This window comes from Thunnus thynnus, chromosome 21 (assembly GCF_963924715.1).
Source record: "Thunnus thynnus chromosome 21, fThuThy2.1, whole genome shotgun sequence".
Lineage (NCBI taxonomy): Eukaryota > Metazoa > Chordata > Actinopteri > Scombriformes > Scombridae > Thunnus > Thunnus thynnus.
In genome coordinates this window covers 25581108-25604583 of record NC_089537.1, presented here as the reverse complement: position 1 = coordinate 25604583, position 23476 = coordinate 25581108, and the positions used below count along the sequence as shown (strand labels likewise).

General features: G+C 40.3%; 1 long non-coding RNA gene across 1 annotated transcript in view; it reads left to right on the top strand.

Moving 5' to 3' along the window:
- Nucleotides 1–3076: 3076 nt before the first annotated feature.
- LOC137173179 (uncharacterized) overlaps nucleotides 3077–23476 on the top strand; it is a 43008-nt gene continuing 22608 nt past the window's right edge. The window contains exon 1 of the long non-coding RNA XR_010925122.1: nucleotides 3077–3509. This is a non-coding gene — a long non-coding RNA (uncharacterized lncRNA). The remainder of the gene's footprint in view (nucleotides 3510–23476) is intronic.

The window sequence follows — 23476 nt, the reverse complement described above, 5'->3', positions numbered from 1 at the left end:
TCATGCCCCCAAAGAAGGGCTGAGAAGATGACGTGGTATGGTTCATAGAGAGCAGGGGGGGGGGACTATTCAGGTGGCTGATCGGAGACGAACCACCTACTGCTGCGTCTGAGGACGGCAGGATGTTGTGGGATTAGGTAGTGCGGTTGTCTCGGAAAGCACTCGGGGGCGTCGGAGGATGAGGGGGTAGGATGAGAGCTGGGAGGTTCATAAAGGGCTGGATGAAGCTCGGATGCAGAGGATTGAATGAGGGTTGACGAGTGGCGTGAAGAAGGGTCAAGTGGAGGGATGCAGGAGTGACGAGGACTAGTTGGAAACCACAGATGGACCAAGAATAAGAAAACGGGCAAACTGGCGATTGGGATGGTCAGTTGGAGCATGGTTTTGGGCATGTGATGTTTATGGGTGTATGAGATATCAGCGTGATTGCAAACCATGCGTGGTGGTGGGATAAAGGAGGGTCAAGGGGTGGGATGAAGGAGGTTTGAGGACTGGGTGGAAAACGTGATTGAACCAAGGGCAGGAAAGCGGATGGCATGGTGGTCGGGATGGTCCACCGGCACATAGTGTAGGGCATTTAATGTCTATGGGTGTTGGAGATGATGGCACGATTGTAGACAGTGTTCAGTGGCGGGATGGAAGGTTGGCGGAGGCCGGAGTGAAAGTGCCGGTGGGCACGGTGACGAAGACAGGCGGAGCGAGGGGACCCGCGACAGGGGGTGCTGAAAACACAGAAAAAATACAGTTGGGTGTTGAGGGGGGGACGATGGATGAGACGAAAACAAAAACAAATACAAAACGGAGGGGGTTAGAAAGGAGGGAGCTCTGTGGCTTCCTTAACTCGTCAACTAATGATGAGGAAAACCAGGCTCCCTGAAGCAATAAATCGATTGCAATGAAAATTGTTCACTGTGGCAAAGCAGTTGATACAGTCAGTCAACGTCACTGAAAATGAGGGCATGCCCTCAATGATACCCCGAGATGTAAATAAAGGTTGATTGAATGAAAAGAAGCAGGTGAGCCGAGGCAGCTATAGTAGCAGCGGCAGGAGGAAGCGAAGAGGGGTGCTGTAAACAAATAATATCAACGGAGGACAGCCAGGATGATTCATAAAGGACGGATTAAGGGAGGGATGAAGGGATGAAGGTTGAGGGTCGAAGGGTGAGGGATGAAGAGATGAGGGTCGAGGAGTGAGGGATGAAGGGACGAGGGTCGAGGGGTGAGGGATGAAGGGATGAGGGTCGAAGGGTCAAAGGTGAGGGATGAAGAGATGAGGGTCGAGGGTGAGGGATGAAGGGATGAGGGTCGAGGGTGAGGGATGAAGGGATGAGGGTTGAGGGATGAAGAGATGAGGGTCGAGGGGTGAGGGATGAAGGGATGAGGGTTGAGGGTGAAGAGATGAGGGTCGCGGGGTGAGGGATGAAGGGATGAGGGTTGAGGGTGAGGGATGAAGGGATGAGGGTCAAGGGGTGAGGAATGAAGAGATGAGGGTCGAGGGTGAGGGATGAAGGGATGAGGGTGGAGGGGATGCCTGTGAAGTGGTAAGATGTGCGGCTCATAGATGCAGGGATGAAACAAAAACACAAGGCAATTAAGACGTAGGGAGCAGGCACGTGGGGAAATACGACCTGGCCCTAGCTAGGGCTGAAGCAGTCTGTTGCCGCATTGTAGTGGCGGCAGGATGGAATCATCGGTGTGCCAGTGGAGGGGGCGCTGGGTAGGGAACCTGCAAGCAAGTGGTCAGCAGGAGCGGTGGTGGAACTGGAGGCTGTGCAGAACTGGAAAGCCTGGCTTTGTAGGCCGTGGAGGGGCGGAGTGGCGGAGGCCAGAGTGAAAGTGCTCGCGGGCAGTGTTAACGATGGCTGGAGCAAGGGGATCGGCAACGGGGGGTGCTGAGGACACTAGCATAAGGAATGACAAAAAAAGGAAGTATAAATATTTTTATTACAGACAGTCAGATTTAGATTTTACATTCACCCACTTTAACTTCCTCCCAGTGCACACTGCAATCAATAAGTCCTACACACTAGGTGAGTTCACACACTCCAAATTGGCACACGTGATTATCTTCACTGCAACCGACTAACAACCACAGCACACCTTAAGCCTGCTCTGACTGCTTAACTGGGATTCAACCTGAATAATGTTAATGGTGGGGACATAAGGCAGACTGATGTTAAAACAAACAAATGATACCCGTATCTTTTTGCCCGCTACCAGCTCACTTGCCAGGGCGGACTAGACAGAAAAGAAAACTCCAAAAAAAACCACAAACAAATAATACAAATAATCCCATGGCAAGAGCAAGTAGTGGACCACTGATGCCCTGCAGGAGAAAACAATATTAACAATCTTAAAACCACTTTATTGCACAAATATTAAAATACATGCTAATTAAATATCAAAAACTACATGACTGAACTTTTAAAATACCTGGTACGTCGATTCATTTTCACACTGACTACCAGCTGCCTTCAACCCAGCAAGGAAGCAGGTTTGAAATATACGAAAACAATAAATGTCACACACACACACACACATTCCAACCTCGCGGTATAACACACACAGAAAACAGCGTTAAGCCTACCAGTCATTCCTGCACTCTTGCCTTCCCTGCATGCCAGCACGGATTGAGGTGTGCACCTGCCTCAATCCACCAGCCTGAACCAACAGAAGCAAAAACCTCCGTTCCTCCTTCAGGTAGCCTTATATCTTGACAAACCACACTAATTGGTGCACCTCCCCTTTTTCCGCTCGGTGCCACCTGCCACAAAAGGATGAGGGGATGTATGTGGAGGGGTTAATTGTGCAGCCTGCTCACACGGGGATGAGAGAAAAGACGAATAACACGAGGCAGATCAGACTGAGACGCAGCAGGCACATGGGAAGATACGACCTGGCCCTGCGAGAGGGCTGAAGCAGTTGGCTGCGTCGTGATGTCATCGACGTGCGGCGTACAGGTGGCGCTGGGCGGGGAACCCGGAAGTGAGCGGCCGTCCGGAGCGGTAGTGGAGGGGGAGGCAGAGGGGAGCAGGAAGAACCTGGCTTTGTTGTCAGTTCAGTATCCGGAGTTCAGCCGGTGCTGAAGCAATCTAGGTTCTGTTGTAGTAGGCGGCGTTGTGTCATCGGTGTGCGGCGTGCGTCGGCCCAGTGGCGGACAATGAACCCGGAAGAGCGGAAGGATTTGAGCTGGCGGCAAGAGGGTTGATGGAAGTAGAATCTGCATAAGATTGGAAAATTTCGTCTTTATCATCATTTCGAAGGAGTTGGACGGCCGTCTCCTTGAGAGCTCGCCGGAGGTGAGCAAACGTCCAGTTGAAGATGTTAATTGCTTGGAAGAGCCGCGTCCGAGTGGGCCATTGCGTGGATGCGTGTGGAGCGCCTGGATCCCAGCTGATCAGAAGCGCGGCGTCAGGAGGAGAAGGGTTCCATGTGGATGTGGTGGTGAAGGAGATATCTCATTGGTTGCTGACATGTTGCCGAGGAACGTGGATTACGGAGCGCGGGAGGTAAGGATGGTTAAATCACGATCTGTTTTTATTTGCATGAAGAGTTACATAAGTTCATATTAAGTTATGTATCCTGCTGCAGGTTGTTAGCAGGTTGTTGTTGGACACTGCAGCTGTGGTGTTAGTGTGCTGTCTACACAGACATATTCACAAAGACAGAGCCTGCAGGTGTTTGAATAATCAGGAATTTCTCCAGTTTTGCACTTGTTGGTTGTTCAGCGTCCTGTTGACTGCGATTTGTGAATGAGTCTGTGCTGAAGGTCTGGCTTGTGAAAATGAGTTCTTGTTTTGTTTTTAAGCTGTGCTTTGTAATGGGTAATGAGCTGAAAGTAACTAAAGTACTGTACTGTGGGCTCGTTTTTGTATGTCATGCATATAGATCAGAGTGTGTAAGTCAAGTACATGTATTGATACTGTTAGTATCAGAGTATAAGCTTTGTAGTAGTGTACTTTTGTATGCTGTGCATGTAAGTCATGTATCTATGATATGTGCATTGTTTCTTTTTGAGTTTACCAATGGTATATTATGTCGTTTGCTGTATTACGCCACAATAGAATGACACCACTGATGTAACCTTTGTTGGTAAAATGACACGTTGTCCTACTTTATACTTTATTTCTTTGGATAACCTGTCTGACTTCTGAACCACTCCACTGCTAAACTAAGTGCTTAGTTTCACAGGTAATTTAACTGGCTGCTCTAAAAGAACAGCTGACCTCAGTCTGGCCCCTGTGGTTTAAATAAGCCAGAGGCACAAGGAAGGGCTCCAAGCCATTTACGTTTCATGCTGGTGTTTTAGTCTGTTGGTCGTGTCCACTACTTTGATCCAGACTGAAATGTCTCAACAAATATAAAATTATAGATTGCCATGAATGATCCTCTCAGGATGAATCTTGTTGATTTCAGTGATCCTCTTACTTTTGTATCTACTTACTTTTGTTGCGCCACCATGTTGAACATTTTTGATTTTTAGTGAAATATCTTGACAACTATTGGAGCCACTTAATTCTGTGCAGACATTCGTTGTATTGTGCCCCCTGTCTTTTTTTATGTATGTTTCCTCTAATGCTACCACTAGATGACTTTTGTGGTTTTGTGTGAAACATTTGGACAACTATTGGATAGTTTATTATTAAATTTGGCACAGACATTCATGTCTCCCTCAGGGTAAATTGTGATAACTTTGGTGATTCTCTGGACTTTTCATCTAGCAACATCATTAGGTCAAAATTTTAATTTGTCCAATACTTTGGTTTATGACCAAATATCTCCAAACTAATGATATTCCCATCATCCTTAGCTGTCTGTTGTGTTTAGTGCTAATTAGCAAATGTTAGCATGCTAAAACACTAAACTAAGATGGTGAACATGTTAGAATTGTCATTGTGAGCATGTTAGCATGCTGACTCTGGCATGTAACTCAGAGTAAAAGAAAAAACAAGATAAATGACACATTTAAATATGATTTATTTAAATGTGTTAGTCATTTTGTCCCCCTTTACTTACATTGTAAGTGCATTATGAAGGGATCTTCCAATGGTCAGTATGAACAGGAGGAATGAGTGTGGAAAAAAAATGTTCAATGGTCATTTGGGCTCCTGACTATTGTTTTAACACTAGGCATGCCCCCTGAAACCCGGATCTGAATTGGAACTGGTTCTAAAATTTTTAGAATTTTTAGGCATTTTTAGAGTCAGTTCTTTCATCTGTACTTTTTGGTGTAACTTGTGCTCGCGCAGTAGCCTCTCCTCTGTGTTGGTGTTTGTTCCACACACACACACACACACACACACACACACACACACACACACACACACACACACACACACACACACACACACACACACACACACACACAGACAGAGCAGAGACAGAGCAGACAGCAGAGCAGAGAGGTGGACACAGTGAACCATGTGAAGGTCTAGTTTTACTAGAGTTTACAACTATGTTTGTCTATTTGGATATTATTGAATGTATTAAGTGACTTTGCTGCTGTAACCATTACTGTTGCTAGTCTAGATACAATATTGTTTTATTTAAAATATAAATCAATTCTAATCCTGTTCTGAATGTATTCTTTAATAAAATAATATATTTTTAAAAAATCAATTCTTTAGTCATGAAAAAGAACCAATAAGAGTAATGAACTGATGAGGAGTATTGATAAGAGTAAAGTCCTAATGACACCCATCCCTGTTTAAGACAGACTTGAAAAATTGTGTCCTTTTAAAATTCACTTAGAAATGTCAACCTGTGCTTTAGCAGTAGCATGGAACGACTAAGCAAGTGATGAAACAGAGGAGAGTACAGGTTGAGAGTGATGAACAACCTGATCAAATCCTGCACTGACAGCTCTGAAACAGTAACACTCACTCTTATTGCCTCTTTAATTTTACACTAGTTATTTGTGACTTTTTATAAACCTGATGCCCTCATGTAGTAGCATCAAGGTTATATTTCTAAATCTCAAACCAAAAGGAAAACACATCATTTTGTTTTTTTATCATTATGGTGTTTGCTTTCATGCATCTGACAGCTGGCATTTTGTCATTGATGCTAACAGCTCTACCTAAGGCAAACTCAAATCACATCTCTTAAGAGCCAACAATGCAGCAGGGCTTTCATAGTTCCATCCTCTTTCTTGTAGCCAAGGCCAGCAGGTAAACACTCCTGTCAGAGAAGATGTGATGCACTGGGAGGAGGAGGGGTGCATAAAGCTGATGTTTGCATTCAACCCCTCAAAAGGAGTAAAACTCTCCACAAAGCATTCCTCAGCAACAACTTGCTGGCATTTATTGAGTAACTCTCCTGCTTTGTGTCGAATGTTGAATAACCTTGTGCCACATAGAGAGTTCAGCCAAAGCAAACACATTTAGAGAGTGGGTAGGGGCATAGGGTCAGCACTTAAAACATGGAGAAAGGAAAACTTTGAGAGTTCTGTTTTTCTTTTTCTTTTTTTTTGCAGCTACAGCTGTGGTTAGGTTAGAGAAGACAAATGAGGCCCTGGTCATTTTTGTAGATGAAGGCAGACTGAGCTATTGGAAGAATGGACAAAGGTTGCTGTTAATGTACATCATTGATTACAAGTAATTTGCCAGTCTGTTCAGTATTGGGTAGATTCTAACAGACAGCAAAGAGCAGTCATAGCTAGCTACCAACCTGTCCAGCAGTCATACAGGGGAAATGCATCACAGAAGGGGAAGACGTACCATTTTATTCTCCAACATTAGCTTCAAAGCCCTAGAATACCATGTAGCACAAGATGTTATGTTTGATCACACACAAAACAATGTTCATTGACAAGTGGACAGCTGTATTTAGGTGATCATAAAGCCTTCAAAAATGATAGAATTGGCCAAAATGTTCTAAACGGGGAAACTATCACATCAACATGGCAATACAGGCTTCTAAAATGTCTCTTTAGTCATACTAGCAGTGTTATCTCCAGAGATAACAATGTTGGTTTGTCCACCCGTCCACCACTTTGGTGACTGAAATATCTCAACAACTATTGGATGGATTGTCATGAAATTTTCTAAAGATCTTCATGTCACCCTCAGTATGAACTATAATTTGGTTTGTGACCAAATAGCTGCAAAACATATTCCTATCAGCCGTAGCTGTACTTTCTATAAAGTGCTCATTAGCAAATGTTTGCATGCTAACATGTGAAACTTAGGTGGTGAACATGGAAAACAATACAGTTACTAAATATCAGCATGTTAACATTGTCATTGTGAGCATGTCAGCATGCTGACATTAGCATTTAGCACAAAGCACTGCTGCACCCGAGTGCCTCAGAGAGCTGCTAGCATGGCTGTAGACTCTTAAGCTCTCTGCAGCAATCTGCCGGTGTGTGTGCTCTGTCCACAATAGTTGATGTGTACATACAAGTCAAGTCAATTTTATTTGTATAGCCCGATATCACAAGTCACTAATTTGCCTCAGGGGGCTTTACAGTCTCTACAGCAGTACAACATCCTCTGTCCTTAGACCCTCGGTTTAAGGGTATAGCTACACCCAAGTCAGTGCAAAAGTTGCCATTGGTTCTGCAACACTGTAGCAGGTCCTGTGGACTAATCTACTGAAGGCAGGAAAAGCTAAATGTGATGGTTCATGGTTAAAACATTTGCAGGTCTGCATGTCGGCATGGTGTAGGTCTACATTATGGTGTTTAAATAGTCTCAAAACCTGTGCACATAAAAACCAGGCATGTGCATGTGATGCGAGTGCACAGTACAGTATCTGTGAGTGGAAAAGCATTCTTGTGAGGAAGCATCTCTGCTCTACGTCCACAAATGTAGTCCCGCAATCACTGGGCTGTGATGAGCGCAAGCTAGGCCCTCCCTTCACACTTGCAACTGCTCAACACTTGCTCACTTGTCAAGTTGGGCCTTTTCCAAAGTAGCCCCTACACCCTCTCCCTACCTACTTCCACTCCATTTGTGCGTTCATGTGGAGGGTCCGCCATATTAAGTGCCATCCCAAACCAACTAAGAGGAGTGGAAGTGGGTTATAAAACCTTCCGAGCCTGCATCGATGCTGACTTACTGAGCATGTGCAATGCCTATTGTGTCCATCATGGAGGCGCTGCATACAAATCTTAAGTTCTGTGCGACAACCTGTACAAACGTTTACTAGTAAACTGCTCAAACTAACATTGATATTTAATTTTGCCATGCAGATTTTAAAGAATTAAAGGTTACATTGTATTTAGGATCAAATATACTGTTCTATAGTCTAGAAAATGGTAAAGTGTTGTATATTTACAGGGACTGTTGCTAAAAACAAGCAACCTATAAACATAAGAAGGCAAAAGGAGAGGATGTTTACAAAGAAAAGAAATGCAACCAAAGAGGCTTGGGAGTAATTTTGGTATGATAATATATGTATATGTAGTATTATATATGATGATGTCTACCTATATGTTTGAAATTAGTGTCATTTTGTATTATTTTTATTTCCAATGGAACATTAATACATTTTAAAAAGTTTGACAGTCCCTTTGTGTATCCTTCATATCTCCAGAGACAACGATGTTCACAACCTCTGGTTGTCATATCCCAGTCAGTGGCAGGAGCTAAATATACTTCTGACTACAAATGTATAAAGGAAAAGGTAAATGCATTTATTGTTTCAGGGGAAAAACATTCATTAACATTAGTGCACAAATGTAATTACCACAGATAAATTCTATTAATGAACAACAGGCTTTCAGTTACTTGCAGTGTTACTGTACCATTGTGTTGCCATTTACATGTGAAATTTAGCAAATGACAATATAACCAAGGATATTTGATGTGAATAATGAAGCTAGAAGGGAAACAGTTTTGAATTGCATCATAGAAAGTGGTCTTTAAAAATGGATCTTTTCAATGATATGTCTGAAAAATGGCTCATCTCCACTTCTACAAAAGGATCACTATGCAAGGGGTGTAGTGATGTGGTCTATACCCAAGAAATGTATTTTTGATAATAAAAAGATAAAACACAAGACATCTACACCCGGAAAATCTCCTTCTCTCATCTTGCAACAGCTGCTGGATGATGGCACCGTTGCCGCTCCCGACCATTGACTATATAAAGATTTATTATAATATTTAATTAATTTATTTAAGTATATAAATATTTCTATACAGTCGATTGGAAACCATAGCGACGAAAAGTTACGACTGTTTCCGCCAGAGAGAGTGAAGTTCGTCCCAAAGCTTGCCACTATCTTACCCTACACCTTAATGAAGGGAACTTCACTCAGCTATGAGTGTGACTACAAACAGAGTGCACTCTGTGACGAAGTGGGGGTGGGTAGGGGCTAGTTTGGAAAAGGCCCGTTGAGAGTTTGGAGGCAGGGATGGAATTGACAGTGACTGATGTCTTTTGTTGTCCAATGGCGGTTGGCAAACAGCTTTTAGGTGTATTACTGCCACCTCCTGGATTGGAGTGTGTATCAGATTGATTACTATACTATTACATTAAATTCTCCTATTAAGTCCTGTGTTTTCTAAAAATCTGAATATAGGCCTGTACTCTACATCATCCTCTGCAACATTTCTGTAATACCAAGTGTCATGTGATTCCTTTGGAGTATAATTTTAAGTGTCTGTCTCTCTTGTTAATATCTAGGACAGTATAAAAATAAATGCTCCACCGTTTCCTGTAGTCCACATTGTTCACATCTACCCATAGTATGCTTATTCATTATGTTTAATGTACTGTTCAGAGCAGTGTGACCAAACCTCATCCTTGATATAATGTCCTCCTCCATTCTATTTCTATTGCTTCCTCTCATTTCTCCTACTTTTCTTTGAATGCTGTATCAGCCCTTATTTCGTCTCTCTTACCCTTCCTGCCATTTCTTTTTCATTTCTGATTTGATTATACTTTTAACCTCAGCCTTGCTATATTTTACGACCATACTTATTTCTACTTTTCTTGTTGCTCCTTTTGCATATTGATCCACCAGCTGATTTTCATCCATACCAATATGTGCAGGAATCCCCATGAATTTAATTTCTATTCCTGGCCTCTTAATTTTTAATATTGTTTGAGCTATGTCAAGTGCTATGTCTTGCCTTGTACCTGATTGCATGTAGTGGTCTACTGGAATCAGAACCTATCAACACTTTGATTGGTTTGACTTCGTCTGTCAAGCTTAGAGCTAAAATGGTTGTTCTGTCAGGCAACTGCCTGTCTTTGACTGTGTCATTGATCAAACCAAACAGCCCATCAAATACAATGCTAAAGTCCAATTTTGTGTGCAGGTGATACACCACATTTTTAACCTTTTCAAATGTCATTTAACGCTTTTGGTTAGGTTTAGACACAAAAACCACTCTCAAAAAAGAAATTCTGGGCAGAATGATGACAGCAATTTCATGAACATCAAAGCTACTTGGTTTGTCATATAACACTGACTTCCTGTTGCCAGTAGGTGGCGCTATGACTATGACTCAATATTGACATGTAGACGTGTTCAGGCCTAGACTCCAATCAAGCATGTTAATGTTTTTGTTTTGTTTTTTTCCACTTTATATTTCTCTTTTATTTCTTTGGTTATGCCAATAGCAAAACCATATAAATGTGGCAGGATGAATGAAACAAGTGACAAAACTGATAACTTGCAATGTAAAAACCTGCAATAAAGTAATTTTTAAAAAAAAGTCCAATGGATTTACAACAACTTCCTGTTTCATGGTGAAAAATGCAAGTTTACCGGCACACCACGTCAAGATTTTGATAATTTTTTAGGTCTTTAGACGACACCAACCAAATTTGATATCACTCAAGTTGATAGGAGTGTGTTAAAGTACAACACCTACAAATGGTAAAAACTGGTAAACTGACAAAAATTGCACTGTAAATTCAAAGTGGCTGACCTTCTGTCGGACTAAGGGTATGGCTCCAAGATGGCATGTGCCTTCCAAATCTATTTCATCTACATCAAATTAAAAGATGGGGGGCCTTGACTTTTAAATTTTGTAGGGGGTGCCATCGAGCCATTTTGCCACACCCATAAGCAAAACCAATAAAATATATAATATCTCGCCACTTCTGATGCATGTGCAAATTTTTATGTCTCCCATCACTTCTGTAGTAACAACATGGAGCTGTTAACATTTTGAGAATTAGCTGTTTTGAGCGGTCTCGTCAGGGAACTGAGAACTGTTAGGGAAGCAAGGAGCAAGACTGTTGAAATCAAAGGAGAATTCAATGCTAATCTCCCTTTCTACAAGTGTAAATTAATCCAAGCTAAAGGGTTGTAAACGCATTTCGAATAAAGAATACTCTGATTTCCGTTTGTACCAAATATTTAGAACAGAGATGGCTAAGTAGGCTATATATCTAGTTAGCTAGCTACTATACATCTAGCATATTGTTTAGCATGTTGTACATCTTTGGAAAGGCCTACATATAAAACCAATTTAGAAAATATAGTTCACATACATTAGTATTGCATCCTTAATAATATTTAATCCATACACTCATTTTAATTGCGAACACAGTTTTTACTATGTGAACTACCTCACCAATTGCCATAAGATCAAGGCCACAGCTTAGACCCCAAAGACAACAGAACAATCTAAAGAGGCTGTGACTGACAAACTAGTGAGTAACACTGTACTAGAATCAACTGAATGGAATAATGTTAGCTACAACAACTACAACATTATTTAAGGGTGCTTCATTTTCCTAATGATCAGCCTACATAATGGATACATTCATTTCTACCACAATGGCCAGTTTACTCTATTGTACAGGGCACAGTAAGAAAAACACTTGCCTCAACACATGGTTACAAATGTGCAGATGACAGTTATTACATTCCATACAATTCAGCCATTCTTGCGCTTTCTTGTTGTATAGTATAAACTAAATATGATATTGACAATATCATACAATATGAGCCGCAGTCTTGTTGCTACAAGGCCACACAGCACACAGATAGGATGCAGAAGAGTGTGGAGAGGATATCAGATATGAAAAGAACGGCTGGGAGCTTGAAGGGGGGGGGTGATGGTGAAGGACAGAAGTGGAAGTGAAGAGACAGAGGAGAAGATCTAAATCAAAGGCAGCTGAATACAGAGAGGAGACAAGAGAGGAGAGATGGAGACAGACAAAGAGAGAGAGAGGGAGGGAGGGAAGGAAGAGAGGGTGCAAAAGGTGACAGAAGGGGGGAGAAAAAGGGAGGTGGACAAAGGGAGAGGGATGATGAGGAGAGGACAGAGCTGAGGGCTTTATTAAGACGTCCGTGAGTGTCCTCTCTCTGGCCTCACTGACTCCTCTGCTAAGCCTCCTTCCTCTCTCCTGTTTATTACAAAGACTGGGATAACTGTCATACCTCCCTCCTGCTTTTGTGTTTGTGTTTGTGTGTGTGTGTGAGAGAGAGAGAGAGAGAGACAGCTTTCACCCTGTGCTTTGGTGGGCATAAAGGAGAGAAGTGAGGCTGATGTGGACTATATTTCCACTTTGAATAAAAGGTGCATGGATTGATTACACTCAAAAAGAGTTCATTTAAAGTCTCACCCCACTCAAAAATGTGTTTTTCTTCTTGTTCCTTCACTTGGATGCCGTTCTCTTCTCTACAGAATGATGTATGTGCAGAGTTTGTTTTCACATTCATCAGCTGAAGGAGGAAAGTTTGTCTGAGCTCACTTTAAATCTCACTTTAACACATGTATGTACAAGACGATGTTGTGACAATAGTTGGGAGCCAATCGTGGTCCAGTATGCAACTTACACAAGTGTGATGTGGAAACTTGAAGCCTCTAGTGCACATACACTGAGAATGGACTTTACAGTGAGGTATGAGACATCTTGTATCCAGCAGCAAAACCTCTGAAATAAAGATTGTTTTGCATATAGATTCTGGATTTTTCAACGAGAAAAAGAGGTGTAGGTGTCATTTTAAGAATTACTAATCTAACTTTTTTTGTGTAAAAACCATATCAGGCACAGATGATTATTCAAATATTGTTATATGTATTGGAATCTGTTGAAATGAACTTTAGCAAACTAATAGCAATAGTTTCCTTATGACTCAACATAAACATTCATTTCTGAGTTTAATTTCATATGCAAAGAAATATTTGTAATAATATATATATATTTTAAATGTCTGTAATTTTGGCGATTGTAATCATGCTTAGTAATGCATACTATTGAGTCACACAGGCTTTTGTCAAAGAGGAACACATTTAAATAGTTTTTGGTTTGAGTTGTGGACATTTGTGTGACATAAGCACAGATAGTCTCAGTTTGCTTGAGCTGAATACTGTAGAGCAGCTTTGGTTGAGGTTAGGAAACTTCAGTCTTCGTTACAGTTTGGTAACTAAACCCTCGTTCTGGATCAGTCAGGTGTTGGTCATGCTTCAACCTGAGCATGAATGTTCATTCTTAACCTTTATCAGCAGATGGATTTTTCTCTGTTGTCATGGAGATGGTTCAGTTGCCATTGCTTGAGCTTCATATGGATATACAGTCATGTAATTCCATAGGTCTACTGACTGCTGTAACTTATTTTGGCACAATGGTTGAACTAGAAGTATTGTCATATGGAAGAGGATTAGAGCCACACTGGTCAGAATTCTGAGAAAAAGCTTCTGTGATTACAACTACTTTACAGGCTGAAAGATGCTTTACTGCAAGTTGTAGCAGATTTTACAGAAATGTGAAGCAACACACTGAATGAAAATGTGTCAAGATTTGTGAAGTAAAAGATTATTTTTTAAGTAATTTGGCAGCACTAACATGTAACACCTAGGGTAACAAGGAATTTTTTGGAGGTTAAATGTTAAGAAATTCAATGATGTTTTATTCTTTTATTGATATTCATAAGGTCAGTCTGAGACAAAGTAGAGTAGATATTACCTTCCTTATGAAATGCAATGTCAGGAGTAGAGAATGAATGAAGATTTTAGAATTAGAGTTTTCCTTTTTAAATGTATAATTAAATAATAAAATAGAGTTTTGTAGTTTTTGTGCTCTCACCCATTCTGTGAAACACTCTGATAGAGGTCCTGTGCTGAAATGCATCTGTGGAATAAAGAGCAAACCTTTCCAGCTGGTCAGTCAGTTGTCTTCTCATATGTGCAAATAAGAAGGAAAAAAAAATACAGTTTAAAATGGGAAGAAGGCTGGATGCTTTAAACAACTTGCACTTATTAACATCAAAATGATGATTTAAGAACCTCTCCCTGTTTGTTTTTCCTGCAGTTTGCTATTATAACTGAATGACTGAACACATACATGCTACATACTGGAATACAGGCAGTTTGTCTTGATGTGAACAGTCACAGTAGTCATATGATTCCTAAGCAGAAGAGCACTCCAGAATAAAAAAAATGTAATTCTGTATTTAAAAAGTGGTACAAAAAAAAATAATTTTAATTTAAAAAGCATGATTGCTCACGACCCTCTTGAGATCCACTCAGTGTTGTATTATATCTGTATCATGCACGTTTCCCATTTATTCAGAAGTGTTGAATAATTTTTTTTTCCAAGCCATGAAAATGTTGCAAATGCTGTAAAAGTTATTGTTCTAGGAACAGTTTTTATTGATGTAAATTACAAGTTGAGGACGAGGAGTTATCTGGATGTCTCCTTACACTGCTGTTGTTTTCACATTTCACAGCTTTACGCTTAATAACAACAAAGCACAAAAAGTAAACCGGTCTTGACAAGTTTCTCTGCTACTTTTAATGATGATCTTGTGTTGTATAATATAAATAGAATCAATTACCCAGGCACACACCGTCTCCGCTGCCATGGTTAAAGGGTTGGGAGACAACGCTCCCCACACACTGGCCATCAGCAACTTTTGTCATGCACCGTGTCATCTGCTCGCAATCGGCCGTCATGGCAACACTGAAAATAAACACCCTGTTAACCGGTCTGTAAATGTAAGGTGATTATCAGCAGCTGTTTGCCTACCAACCACCCCACCCTCACCCTTCAGCAGAGCTGGCAGTTAAGCCCTGCGAACATCACTTCCCACTAATTAAGTTTGTTTATAAGGGATATTAAGTTTAGGGGGTGCGTAGGTGTAAGTAACCTTCACAAAGTACAGACGAGAGAAGGAGACAGAGGGATCCTGCTCACTATTGTGTGAAGCATGAACACTGATGTGGAATGAGATGATCTGTGTAAACAGTGGGGGAACTCAGAGCTATTTAAGCACATATAAATAGTTATATAAGCATATATAAACACCAAAAACGCCTACAACACGCCTCATGGAGCCACTGTTTGCGAAAGCTGCTGTCTACTTTCATATATCTAAATCTGCATGATGAAAGTGGAAAAACATTTAATGAAGAAAGGCAGGGCATCTCTGTTCTTTCTCTTCTTGTAGTTTGGAAAGAGATGTTTCATTAAAAGTTAAGTTTTATTTAATAGTAACAGACACATTTTTTTCTGTTTACGGAGATGTTAAACTTCATTTTTACTGATTTGTGGATTGAAGTGCAACTTTTCAGCCTGACCTGAAGCAGAGCGGGGGCTCTGTTGGTGGGTGTGTGTGTCGTTTAAGGCACCAGTGAGACATTAAATATGATCCTGAAAGTCCAGTTTGATTAACAGAACTGTGACTTCGAAGGCTTCTCAGACACCGAAAAGTGTGAGACCAGATTTTATACTCTGAAAAATTGTCTTTGCATCAATTATTTTACCTTTTGTGTCAACAATTGTGAGGTAAATAGTAGAAATACAGTGTTCATGTTACAAATAACATATCAGGAATGTGACGTAATTACATTACGGCAAAATTTGAGCCTGGTTCAACTTTTTTGCTGGACAAACCTGTATTTTTGTTTGTTTGTTTGTTTGTTTGTTTTGTTTTTTTGTTTTTTGCTGGATCCCCCTGTGTTGGCAGCCCTGAGCCTACAGACTCTCACACTGAAATGAATGAGAGGGCTGCCTTTATTCACACACAGCTAAAGTCAGTCTGAATGCAACCTTACAATACGTCAACAGTGAATCTACATGATGCAAGATTTCAAAGTTAATGCTACCCTCAGTCAAAACTGACTCTGGAAGAATCTATAAGTTGTGCATTTGTTTTTTTTTGTTGTTTTTTGTTTTGTTTTTTTGTTGTTATTTTCATTTTTTACAAATTTATTTGGCAAAACAATCTGAAAACACATTGACATATAATATTTGTATGGCTAACATTTTTGCAAACAGTTGCCATTGCACATCCAGCAGACACAGAGCATCATTATCATTCATTTGGAGTCGTGTTTGTGTCCACCTGATGAATTTAAGTCCACTCTCCTTTTAGCTCTGTTTTGGTCTCTACCAACTCCTAAGAAAACTGTGTCTCTTTAGCTGCTAAATGTTCTGCTGTGTTCACCAGCTGGTCACTATCTGTGTCTGTCTGCTGTTTGGTGCTGAGCAGGTAGTGTACAGTGGGTTTATTGGAGCTTTTTCACTGGAGATAGCTGCCTGCTGCTGCTGGAAACAGCACTGATGAGAACGCCAAGACTGAATCAAAAAGATTAAGCAGCGGCTGTAAAACCAAAACAATGAGCTAAAATAGGCTAAAAAAGCAGAGAACTACAGAGGTGATATCTCACCAATATATGACACATTTCACATTCCACATTCAGAGGTTGTTAGTCCATTCTTAATACTGATATTGATTAGTGGATCTTCAAGCCACTAAATGTTTTACTGAGTTTACACAAAAGTATGATCTTTAGCTTCAGCTCAAAATTAGCAGTGCAACACAATTTTAAGGTCAGCGATTGGATATTTCTCACTGAAATGCCCCTGAGGAGTCATGGTTGACTTCTCCCCTTCAGTTTTTATGTGCACCAGTTTGTACCTTTTTGATTTTTCATCCAAGACTCAGATAACGCATAAGCATTTTTCTATTGTGATTTGAGCCAAATAAACAAGTGAAATGTTAATATTTTGTCGTCCTTTTCATATTTTTGGAACATACCCAGATAAATAAGAGTTCAGATGAAAAAGTGAACTACTTTTTACTTCCACAAACTCTGGAATCGCCTACTTTGCCACCAAATACTCTGGTGGAAGGTGGGATTCAGTATTTTGATATTTTACCAAGATATCGTCTTTCTAAAACCCAACACTGTGAAAAAAGTAGAGTCTATGAGACATTAAAACTGCACATGAAACTGAAAGTAAAGATTTCCAGGTAGATGACAGTGTCTTCATCATATCTCTTTTTTTCTCTCTTAACTTTTATGAGTTTCCAACAATCCTGTTGCATTGTCCAACTGTTCCAACAGCTGACTAACTAGTGAACTAACGGCCTCATGTCAAACTTTGTTAGTTACTCCTTTAATTGTTAGAGGAAAACTTGGCTGAGGGGAGCAGAGTGCTGGAGTCACAGCGTTTAAACAACACCACCTGCATCTTAAATGTTTCCAGAGGCCTCCCATCATGGCGGTGGAAGACAGCAGCGTTCCCTTTAGTACCATGATCACGCCACTTCCTCACTCATCTTCATTTAGACCACTTAGAGACTCACTTAGTCATCTTGCCCTCCCATCATCTCTGCATTAGAGAGAGCTCAAGACTGAAGGAAGCTATGTTCTCAGGCTGGATTGTAAATGAGTGTCACTGATGAGAAGCTGATGTACTGGTGCTGAGGTCTCTGCTACAACTGCATGTGAGAATGTGTGTGTGTGTTCTAGGAGTGTGCCCGAATACAAATACATTATTCAGCAAAGCACAAATAGTGGGTTTTTTACGAATATTTGTTTCATACAAATATTTTAAAAACTATTTGTTTTCGGGAAGAAAAATAAACCATGTCAAATTCTGGCACGCAGGTCAGTTACATCACTATCTCAGTGTCTCTCCTCTGCTCCGCTGTTACATCTATCAGCAGGTCTTAATGAGGGGAGTCACATCCACCTGCTACATGATGCATATTTCCTAATTTGGAAATCACTCCCAGAGTTGGGGGTGTTCCCCAGAGATAAAGCTGAGCTACTGACACATTCTTCATGAACACTTTTTATAACACTTTAATTTTCTAAAATTAAAAGCGCAATAAAAACAAAAACAGAATTTTTACAGACAAACTTTCCACTTTTATTCAAATACAAATACAAATAATTTTGCTGTCTCAACAAATACAGATACAAATACAAATACTGGGCCCTCTGCACATCCCTAGTGTGTTCCCAATTAAGCTGATTCTGAGGGCCTCGAAATTATCAAAAAAGAGGATATTTTGTAAAATAATAGGCTAAATTTGGACTGGGATATGGGTGTAAAGGGTGTTCATATTTTTATAAGTGTGTCTTAAAACAACAGTCAGATGTCCATATGAACACTAATCATTCCTCCTGCTCATACTGGCTATTAAAAGATCCCCTTCAAATGTGCTTTTGATGTAAGTGATAGGGACCAAAATCCACAGTGTGTGTCATTTTGTGGAAAAATTTAAAGTCTTTTTAGCATCAAATTCCCTCTTTGTGTTTCCTCAGACAGTGTTTCCCTGTTGAGCTGTGGTGGAAGTATAGTAACAAAAAGAGGGACTTTGGCACTAAAAAGACTGTAACGTTGAAAGATATCTACTTGATTTGACTCATTTGGACACGTTTGGCTTCACATTAGCTTCAGATAAACTTTTAAATGCATTTTTGGACAGAAGGACGACTGTGGATTTTGTCTCCCATCACTTATTGTGAGTGCATTATGAAAGGATTTTCTAATGGTCAGTGTGAACAGGAGGAATGATTACAGCAAGAAAAACAGGTTTCAATGTTCATTTGGGCTCCTGACTGTTGTTTTAAGACAGACAAAAATTGTGAACCCGTCCTTTAAAGCTAAAAGTAGATTTTGAATTGTACCTGCTAATCACAATGAGGTGGACAGAGACTTGGTATTTGAGTTTTGAGGGGAAGAGAGGAGAAATAGAGAGAAAAACTGAATAAATGTTCATTTTTCCTACAACACAGAAAAATCAGCCGTGTGATGTGATGTCCACATGTTGCTGGTAGTGAGTGTGTGGGAAAGAAGGATCATTATAAACTCATGGTAAACTGCATACAGTGCCATACAGCCATTAGGCAGAACCTCATCCTGCTGATTCTCTACAGTTTTAACAAAAAGACTGAAAGTTTTTTTTTTTTTTTCCTTTTCTTTTTGAAAGAATGATTGTACTGGTTTTTCGCCAAACTAATGGTATTTAGTCTAAGTTGCTGTTACGGGTGGATAAATAATTTTGTAATACCAGAATTATCTCAAAGTAGGCCTAAATGCAGAAATATCATAATATATTTCTATTGACAAAAGGCACACAGATATTGAGATGTTTTTAGTCAAATTACCAAGCCCTACCACACTGATTTTTCCATATTTTACCACTTTACATCTTCCCTCCAAAACCCAACACTGTGAAAAATGTAGACTATACGTAGACTACATTCTCAACCCAAACGGTCAAGCCAGATGGTCGTCCACCTAGAGTCTGGTTCTGCTTGAGGTTTCTCCCAGTTAAAGGGGAGTTTTTCCTTGCTGCTGTCACCAAGTGCTGCTTATGGAGGAATGATGGGTCCCTGTAAATGAAAGAGTACAGTCTAGACCTGCTCTGTGTGAAAAGTGCCCTGAGATAACTTTTGTTATGATTTGGCGCTATATAAATAAACTGAATTGAATTGAATGAAAAGTATGGATGGTTTGAAAGGCTTATGATACACATACCCACACAGAGGTGATTTCACTTATTCTGGCTTATTAGAGCTCTTCTCAGGACTGTGTTGGCCTGTGCATGCTGTTTGATTGACATCTCCCTGACTCACCTGTTGAACCTGTTAGGGTGTAAGAAATGACACCTTTATCATTCTAATTAGTTCCAGTAAATCTGGTGAGCTCATAAATGCCACCACCATTTCGTCCACTTTCAACCTGAGGTCTAATCAGCTAAAGTGAAAACACCCGTGGAGCTGTGCAAGGCCTTTGAAACACGCATGTGTGTTGTGAGCTTAGAGGGTACTTGCTCTTGTTTGATTATGTATTTATTTAAAAGTGGTATGTAACATTTTTACAAACCATCTAAGTCTAGACGATCATAAAATCTTAACTTTCCCCAAAAGCACCCTAATCTAAAATGATCCTAGAGACAATTAAGATTGTCTTACTCACTTGTAGAAGATACACAGTGTCTTAAGAAGCTGCAGGAGGAACACAAATGACATGTTTTCCTTGCATTTTATGTTGTTTTGTTCCTTTAACTGTATCTTTAAGACCGATACTGATGCTCTCTGTTAAGTGGTGCTTGATGTAAAATGAGTGATGATGTTAAAATGGGTTTCACATAACACTAACAAAAAACAAAAAAAAAAACGAAGTGAACAATTAATGATGTTGTGTCAACCCCCTCACTCCCTTGCCGGTAGGGACTGAAGACCTTTTTATCCAGCTCCTCAGTGTGAATCAAGTTGCATGTCGGCACCAGGTTTTAACAAGGATGAAGAATGCATCGAATAAAAAAAGACGATAACTCTGGATTTGCTGCATTGATTTTGATCTTTTTATAAACTGTCCATCATGAGTCTTACATGTTGTAGGACTGCAATGCTAGAGTACCCTTTTGAAGGATAGCTTCACATTTTTTCTGTCACATCTTAATACAATACTCACATACCCGTAAAAGATTATTATTCGCTGGAATCATCCCTTCCTAATGCACTTTCAATGTAAGAGATAGAGGACAAAATCTACAGTCCTTCCATAGAAAAATGCATTTCAAAGTTCAGTCAAAGCCTGATACGAGGCTTCCGCAGTCTGACTTAGTCAAATCAAATGGAATGTATTTCTGCACAGAATGAGGACTGCCCCATCACTTACATTATAAAATTGCGCAAGGAGCAGTCAGTAGGAATGGGAAGAACAATTATAGCAACTAATAATGCTTTCAATGTACAGACGGGCGTGTGAGTATAGTTTTAAGACAGAGTTGAAAGAATGTGAACCTAACCCGCCTGCAGCAGCAGCTAAATCTATCAAAGTTTACTTTCTTAATTTCCACCAGGTAACATGCAGACACTAAGCTGAAAGCTCTGACTGGTGACTGAACATTAAGCATCATTTTCATACTGAACATTTCCAGGTATTAAACATGTCTGTTGTGTCCTTTATTTTTATGGACAACAGTTAAATAGCTGAGTTACTTTAAAGTGTATTCGGTATTCTTTTCAGCACCATGGACAGCGAATGTTAAGAAGCTTTTAACAGCATCAGTACTGCTTTGGGAAAAGTTATAATGTAAAGCAGTTATAATATGATAGTAGATAGTCAGATATAATATATAACAGTCAGAAAACAGGGAGACATCTTACAAAAAAACATAGTTCTAAAAGCAAGGAACACTTGGAATTAACACCCGTCTCTGATATATATATATATATATAGGCCTGGTTCACACTGCAGCTGAGGCCACCAGTAGAAAATGAATGCTAATCAAATCATCTAGTAAAAGTAACAGTCACATATATTTATATATATATAGAAAATGATGATGAAACACTGATTTTCTTGCATGTTTCAGACATTGTTTTAATGATTTTCTTGCATGCTGTCATCACACATTTAATACTTAATAACCTTAATAACACAGATGTTTGTGTGTGTGCATATGTGTCTGCATGTATATGGAAGTGACCGTGTACTATTTAATGACCTGATATACACAGTATCACATATGTTAATGCCGTATGTGCACCTGAGTATTCCCATCTATCCCAGTCTATGTAAAGTGCATGGCCTGTTGATTGTATATATGTAAAACGTGCTGCTGAGAGTGGGTAATTAGATCCCCCTGAGAGACAACACAGCAAGTATAATTCTCATTTAGACTGTGTGTTGAATTAACTAAAGGTAACTTGTCAGGTCAAGCAGCACCAAAGCAGCAGGCTATGATTCACTAACAACCAAATCAACTGTAGAGAGATTATTTAAATTGGGCAGAGATAGGTATTTCTATCTCACAGCACCACTGTGGCATTTCAGTCAAGCTGCTGGAGGAGCTCCTTATATCCTTTAGACCAGGGCAGTTCGGGGGCCGGTTATGAGCCGGTGCCTAATCTTGAACCAGTTCTTCATGTTTTGACAGCCAAAGAACCAGATCTTGGCCAGGAAAACTGGTTCCAGAGCAGCACCAACACTTTGCTGGTCTTAAAAAAAGAACCACTTACATCAGGGGCTGGGGCGGGATTATCATGACAAACCAAAACTCAAAACCATTGTGGCGACAATTTTGATTGGACAGTTACCCAGTGCCTCATGAAAGTTATACTAAATTTTTGGGTAAGCTGTTTAATGCAACAATTTCCTTTTCCTACTTTTGCTTAAAGTACTTTTACGTAGTTGAGTTGGAGCTGTGCCTCTGTTACTCAAGTTAATGGAAACTAGCGCTGTTGGTTATTGTTCCTCTGGAGCCCTCTGTGGCAGCTCATCACTGTACCAACACAGTGGTCTCAATAAATGAGGAGAATGTGTTTTTTGACACAGTGCTGATGTGGATCTCAGTATGGTCTAATCCAGCCCCTCTTAGTTCAATACAATCATTTCTCACCAAAATTTGGGCTGTATTTTTTTAAACTCTGTTTGAAGTTAGAGTAGGTTGATAGTGCTTTGGGTTGAAAGGAAAAAGTGAGGCTCAGTTTGGAGAAAATGAAAAACTAAATCTAACTCCTGCGTGTGTACTGCAGCGGGAGAACAAAGACAACAAGCACGAGTGCTCACATCCACACACTCTCTGTCACGCACACACACCTACAGTGCCTGCACATAAAGAAAATCCCACATCCACACGTCCACACTCCCACACATGTCAGAACACACAGACAAATCAGTTTAAGTCAATGAACAGCCCACTGAGTAAGCACACTTTGATGTCAATTATTATCCTTATTTCATTTACCCCTTATCAGGAACTTTAGCGTGTTTTCATTAACCTTGTGCTCTAATTGCTAATCATAACCATATGGTCCTTCACTTTGACAACACCTCTGGGACTCGGTGCATATGTCGAACTCTGATTTTTAACTACAGGCCAACCCCTTGTGAAGCAACACACAGAAATCTGAAATAGATCTATAATTAGGTTGAATTGTTTGCTTGTTTATGTTCATAAAGGCCTTGATTAGGTATGCTTAATCACATAAAGAGAAGAGATTTTGTGAGCGAATGCTGAAACACAACGGAGGACTTTGGCTGATAACTTGACAGGAGGATGTGTGGGGGGAATGTGGGCAGGAATGGAATATAGCAAACAAAAAAAAACTGTCCTGTGAAATCCCATTTGGATGTGACCGGGCTTCAGCGGGAGCGACTACAGTGAATCAGTGGAGCAGATGAGGATAACAATCAGTCAATCAAGCCATGGCCATGCTCTATAAAATCAATAAGTCACAGGCAGATAGGCAGGCGTGAGGAAACAGACCCGCCGAGCGCTGAGCCCCTCGTACTCCGTCCTCATTACGTG